Here is a 6,535-nt window from a genome sequence, read left to right on the forward strand (position 1 = left end):
TCTATCTGTTATGATTTAATGTGAATGTACACTGTGTGGTGTTCGGGTAAGTGAAAACAGATGGGCATTTAGGCAGCGAATCTGCCCTGCACACAATGAGAGCTTTGCTTCAGAAGCAAGTGGTCTTTCTACAGAACGGAAAAAGCGCATCTGCCGCGGCCTTTGCAGCTATTAACTTATCATGCTCATCGGAAGGTGACAATTAGCATAATGCTATAATGTTGTGCTTCAAATATCACTAACCCTCCCCACAACACAAACACCAAGATTCGGGATAGAGAGATATAGATACAGATATAGATAGATGCATATATAAATATATCTGGAGGATGCTCTAAATAGTTGCCCAGTTCATCCTGGTAAATGTACATAAAGGACATCTTGAAAAAAAGGTGGATCACAAATGCAAGGCTTCCTATAGAATAGATGTGAACCAAATGTTGTAGAGAGACAGTGTGAATTTGTCTTGGATCCTTGACCAAAAGCCAATGAGAATGTGAGTGAAAAGTGGTGAAGCAGAAGGAAACACAATGTGCGCCATAGGATGTCTAAAAGTAAAGTGACCCGTGGGGAAAAGAGAAACAATTATCATCTTGAAGGATCTGATGTTCATGGCATTGCATGCATTGAGGGTTGTATGGCTGTAGAGGGATCTGATGTTCAGATGGTCTTAGGTGACGTGGTATGGGGTATGGGGGGGTAGGCAGAGCTCTAAAGAACCCGGAGAGGAACTGTTACCCTTTGTGACCGCAAGCTCAGGCTGCAGTGATGCCAGAGTCGAACGACAGCTGCCTTGCAGCCCCTGACTCACCACCATTAACCTCTCCAGCTCCAGGCCCCACCACTACAATTCACGATAGGTCACAGTGAGAGATCCACAGCCTCTCTACCATTGCACAGCTTCCTTCTGGAGCAGTGCAGTGAGGAGTCTAATTTCAAGACAAGTTTAGCTTTGTTGTAACTCCACTAGACATCCTAATAACTGAGCTGGAACCACTTTTGTAGCTGCAGATAGACCGAGAGTGATGGACCACGTCTTGCTTCACTCAAGGGTAAAAGCAAGCATTAGTCCTGCAACACAAGCTAGAAGGAGCACTGGAAAAATAAATCATGCTGTTTCTAATTATGCCTTGTGAGTGTCGCACAATTTCCTTCAGTTTCCTCTTAGTATAACTGCCCTGTCGCAGGCATTTCTCCAGCCACGGTCCTCTTTTCCTTCTCTTGACTGATTCAGCCTTTGCTAATCAGAGAGCACAGAGTTTAAAAGATATTTAATTAGAGTTATAATTTCACAATTCATTGTATGACCTCAAGCATGTCTTATAACCTGATTCTCTATTTTCTTCCTTTCATAAAAAGCAAAATGATACTAATACCTATACCCACGTATTGAAAATATTAAATGAGATAATACAAATCAAATATTTTAAAATACTTATTGTAAGACACCAGATCTCTCAGCAGACTAAAGTGCCTACTTAGGCAGATGCAGGCACCAAGGTTTGATCCGCTGAGTGCTGTGCCTGCCCTGCCCCCAAGGAGTGCTGAGACAGCTATTGAGACTGGGTATGGTGGTGCACACCTATAATCCCAGTGCTTGGGAGGCTAAAAACAGGAGGATCACTACAAGTTCAGTCTGTGTAGTGAGACCCTGTAGACCCTGTACTAAATGCACACACACAAAAAGATACTTATTGTATCAGAAACCAAAATAACGTTTTAAATGTTTGTTAATTTATTTATAATGGCAGTAATATGTCCACTATACATTATAGCAATAATATATTTATGTGAAAAGTACTATATTTTCCAGGAAAAAAAAGAATTTGAGGAAACAGTTGTCATTATTTTTGTTTTGATGTTCACTTTTGCACCGTCTTTTGCTTTCTTACTTTGTAAAGTCTAACTTAGAAATAAAACTAGATTCTTATATTTGTTTTTGCATTTAATCTGTTGCAATGTATTGTTTTGATTACAAAAAATTGGGCTTCAAATATGTAGTTGAAGGAGGGAGGAGTACTTTAGTAGCTATTTAATAATTGTGTATCAGTTTTGATAGTACACTAAACTCAACAAGAGGTCATTTTTACCGTTGTTTTGCTCAGACAGGGTCTCACTATGTCATGCAGGTGGGCCTTGAATTTGCTTATCTAACCCAGGCTAGCCTTGAACTCACAACAATCCTCCTGCCTCAGCCTCACAAGTGCTGGGACTACAGGCATGTGCCAACACCCCTGGAAGTCATTTCTTAAAGTTAGTTACATCTTTAACAATTTTGCATGCTGCTATCTAAAATTCTATAGGTTTACTCTGTATTTTGAGTGCCTTTTTTTAATCCATGTATGATTTTATATTATGTATTAGTCGCTTACAAAATAATGGCTCACTGAATTATACAGACCATTCAAATGCTGACCTATTTAGTTGTACTCTACCAAAACATCACACTTTAATATCACCACTGACCTTGTCAGAAAAATGTTTTATGTATTGGAAGCTATCTTGCAATATATGTGGTCCATACTGCTAATGTTCCTTTAAAGCTTCTTAGAATTAGGCATTATTAGAATATTGGCACCAGTACATTCATCATTTTCTTTTTTCAAATTTTATTTATTTTAATTTTTGAAAGAATACAAAATAGTAGGGAAAAAAAGCATTGGAAATGATACAAAATTTCCCTAAACAAAGTAATAGGAATTCAAAAAGGGTTACATTGTTCATATATTTCAAGTTCTCAACTCTGAGTAATCATAATTTGTCAGTGTTTGATTTCATACAAAATGTTTTCCCATTTTTAATAGAAGCTGTCAGTTAAGTAATCGTAAATGTGTGCTTTCACAAAAAAGAGTGTCACGAATGTTGGTTGCACATATTTGGCTGTGTTCCTCTAGGCCATCAAGAGTGGTGGCCTTCCTCCATCTCAACATGGATTTCATGTGGGCCTACATTTACCCAGAAAAGCTGTAGTGACAATTTCAAATTTAAATCCTAGTATCATACTGTGATGTACTAAGAAATATATGTTTGGGGTTTTTTTCTGTTTCTTCTAGAACAAAGATCATAAAACATTTGTAATTCCTGAAGTAACAGGCATCATGAGACAAATTTGATTATGATATTTGGGCTTAGTACTTGGTTAGTAACATAAGTGTTTCTGTAAGACTCTTAGAAAATTGGTAGGCACGAATGTCTCTTGTGTGATACTAGGAGGACTGGTGGCTGAGCATGTCTAGATAGCCTCAGTGTGAGGGCTGTTCGCCCAAAAGACCTACAGACAGTGGTCTATCAGCCGTTATGCCCCCAGTATTCAACGGTGTTATCACAAGTGGTCACTGATTTAAACAATGATGACTATGAACTGAAACTTCCATCCAAAATGCTAAGAAAAATCAAATCAAGGATGTAAACACATTATGATGTTAGGTGCCCGGCACACCTTGAGAGGGAGCAGAAACTCTAAGCACCTGCCTACACACGTTCGTCCACGCATTCTTCCATCTGTCTCTTACTCGTTATACTCTGGGTAACAAGCCAGTAAGAGAAAGTAAACTGTTTTCCTAAGTACTGTGACTCATTCTAGAAAATTCTTGAGCCTGAGCACAGGGTGATAGGAGCTCCTGCTTACAGGCAGTTGGTAAGAAGTACAGGAGGTACTCTGAAACTGATTTCTGAAGTGGGGGCAGACTCATGATAGAGGGTTCTTAGCCTGAGGAGTCTGATGCTAATTCCGCAAATGTCATGATTGAATAATGATACGTAATTATAATAATTGTTGGACACCCACTTTGTGTCCAGAGAATTGAAGCATTGGTTATTGGTGTGGAAAAATCCCATATATTTTGTAAGAAGGGTTGGGAGTAGAAACAATTCACCTAGAATTAGAAAACATTTTAGGCATCATCTAGTCCAGGCTTAGAAAATCTACAGCAGACTTGACATGAGGCCATTCAGCTTCTCACTGAGCAGCTCCGGTGATGTGAATCTCAATAATTTTCTAAGCAGCACATTCTACCATTCTTGGATAGCTTCAATTATTATGCAGATCTTCATATTAAGCCAAAATGTTCCTTGGTTCCATGATGCATAAGAGAATGAATCTACTCTCTCTTCCATATGGCTAACCTTCAAGTACTTTAACTTTAACTTTCTTTGAAGTTTAAGGACACTTTAGTCCATATCTTCCCTCACCACACACACACACACAGACACACACACACACACACACACACACACACACACATGTGCACACACACATACTCACACACTCATGCACTGCATCCTGACATATCCTCCCTAGGACAGTACCTTACCTTTTGCTCTTCCTCCTCACGTGACATGGTTTCTAGATCCTTGTCACCTTCTACCCTAGACCATTTCTCCTCATTCCTATGCCTGTGAAAACAGACACCAGAGTGCTATTTTAAAAGACGTTGAGTGCTGAGTTAAATATTCCTGAAGCAGAACTCATGCCCTCCACGCCCACTGGTATGGATGTGGCCTGTAGTTATAACTCATTTATTGGTTTGTTTCTTTGTTTGCTCTGCAGGAATCACATCAAACTGTGAACATATGTTGAATTAGTCTCCAAACAAAATCTCCAGGTCTTTTTCCATATGACCATTAATTTGGCTTTACTATTTGGTATATGTTGAATTAATTCTCTTAGCCCATATGAAATAATTTATACACCATACTGATAAGTCATAAGTTTAGACACACTCAGAAGGATCTAGACTGCATAAATTCTTACTAAATTTAATTATACATCTGTAGCAGACAATGCTTGCTGGGAACAAAAACTACTTTTTTCTCCCTGGCCATATGACCAGATTATCTTTCCCAGTCTCTGTTGTCCTGAAATACATTTGTGAAACTTATTTCAACGCAATCGAATATGAATAAAAAGAGTGTATGCTTTAGAGAGTCTATTAGTCCATTTGTATCACAATAGCAAAATACCAACGACTAAGTACTTTATAATCAACAGAAAGATTTCTCACAACTGTAAAGAGGGGAGGCCAAGATCATGGTACTGCTGGAGTCAGTGTCTGGTGAGGCTTGGTCTCTGCCTCTAAGATGATGCCTTTTGCTGTATCCTCCAGAGAGCAGGAATGCTATTTCTTCACATGTCAGAAGGAAGGAGGTCAAAAGGGACAAACTCTGAGTCCTTATGTGGTAAAAGGGAAAAGGGCAAAAGGAAATGCTCTGTGATCACTGCAGCAAGCCCTCTCATGAAGGCCGCAGTCCGATCACATCCCCTGACATTCCCGTCCTGAAGACCTTGCCTCTTCTCTATAATCACATCAGTGACTAAGCTTCAACATACTAATTTTGAGGGCCACATTCAGAACATAGCAGGGAACTTTAGGGCAGGAGTGTGCCTACTTCACACTTTCTTCCCCATTCTAATTTTGAATTTGGCCATGACCACAGCCATAACTACACAGTTAACAAGAAGGTCTTGGACATGAAAAAGCCATAGACAAAAGGAGCTGTTTCCCCAAATCTCTGTGCAGAGAGGGGCTGCTTTCTTCCCTGGAATACTCACCCTAAAACTGCATGAATTAAGGGCCTGTTTATTTCCACAGCATAGCTAATGTCAACAGATACAATAGGCAACAAACTCAAAGCAGATGTAAACTAAGGTCTGTATCTAGCCATACGTAAATGCCTCTTCATCCTCACGGGTTATTTTCCTATGCTTAAAATAATGCTGAGAAATATAATATTCCCTAATTAAAATTAGGCTTTCCATATGTCCAGGTATCATTTCAAGATACCTATTTTGTTTCCTAAAAGGTAACCTAAGTCCCTGACTCTGGCCATATGGTGCTTTTTCCACAAGTACACCCTTTCAAATAACCTCTCCATCTTCCCTAGGCAGAGTTGGCATTCTTCTCCGCCATGCTTACACTAACACATTGCCCAAGACTTGTCATTCCATTCACATTGTCAGTCTATTGTCTTTTCATTAGATGATGTGTTCCCAAGGAGAAGGATCCGGTCTTAGTCATCCATTGGTTCATTGCTGGGTCTCAGTATCTAACACATAGTGATTATTCAATAAATGTTTGAGAATGAATGAACAAATAAACACATGGAAAATTTTAGGTTGACTTGTAAAAAAATATATATCATCAAGAAATAATGGCTTTGCCATCACTAAGGTTCCATTAGTGACAAATAAAGCCTGAATCTCTGACCACGATTTATAGGAATAGAGTCATTGTTTACCTCGAGGGTCTGTCTGGCATGCTAAAATCTGTGCATTTTCTGTAATCCTATTTTTGTTTGACTGTCTAGAACTAGTCATGGTGTCATAATTATCTATGGTGAGTCAAGTTTCATATCACAATGAACAAGATTCTGAAAACCACAGCATGTTTGTAAAATTTTGCACAGCCTCTTAAACTCAAATAAGATGGAAACTACTGTCTCTTTATATTTCTTACTTTGGCTTCAATTTATTTAAGACTATTCATGACAGCCAGATGGTCCACACTAGTTTCAGGCAATTTATCACAGTGCTCAG

Source organism: Octodon degus, unplaced genomic scaffold, assembly GCF_000260255.1.
Source record: "Octodon degus isolate 3935 unplaced genomic scaffold, OctDeg1.0 scaffold00003, whole genome shotgun sequence".
Taxonomy (NCBI): domain Eukaryota; kingdom Metazoa; phylum Chordata; class Mammalia; order Rodentia; family Octodontidae; genus Octodon; species Octodon degus.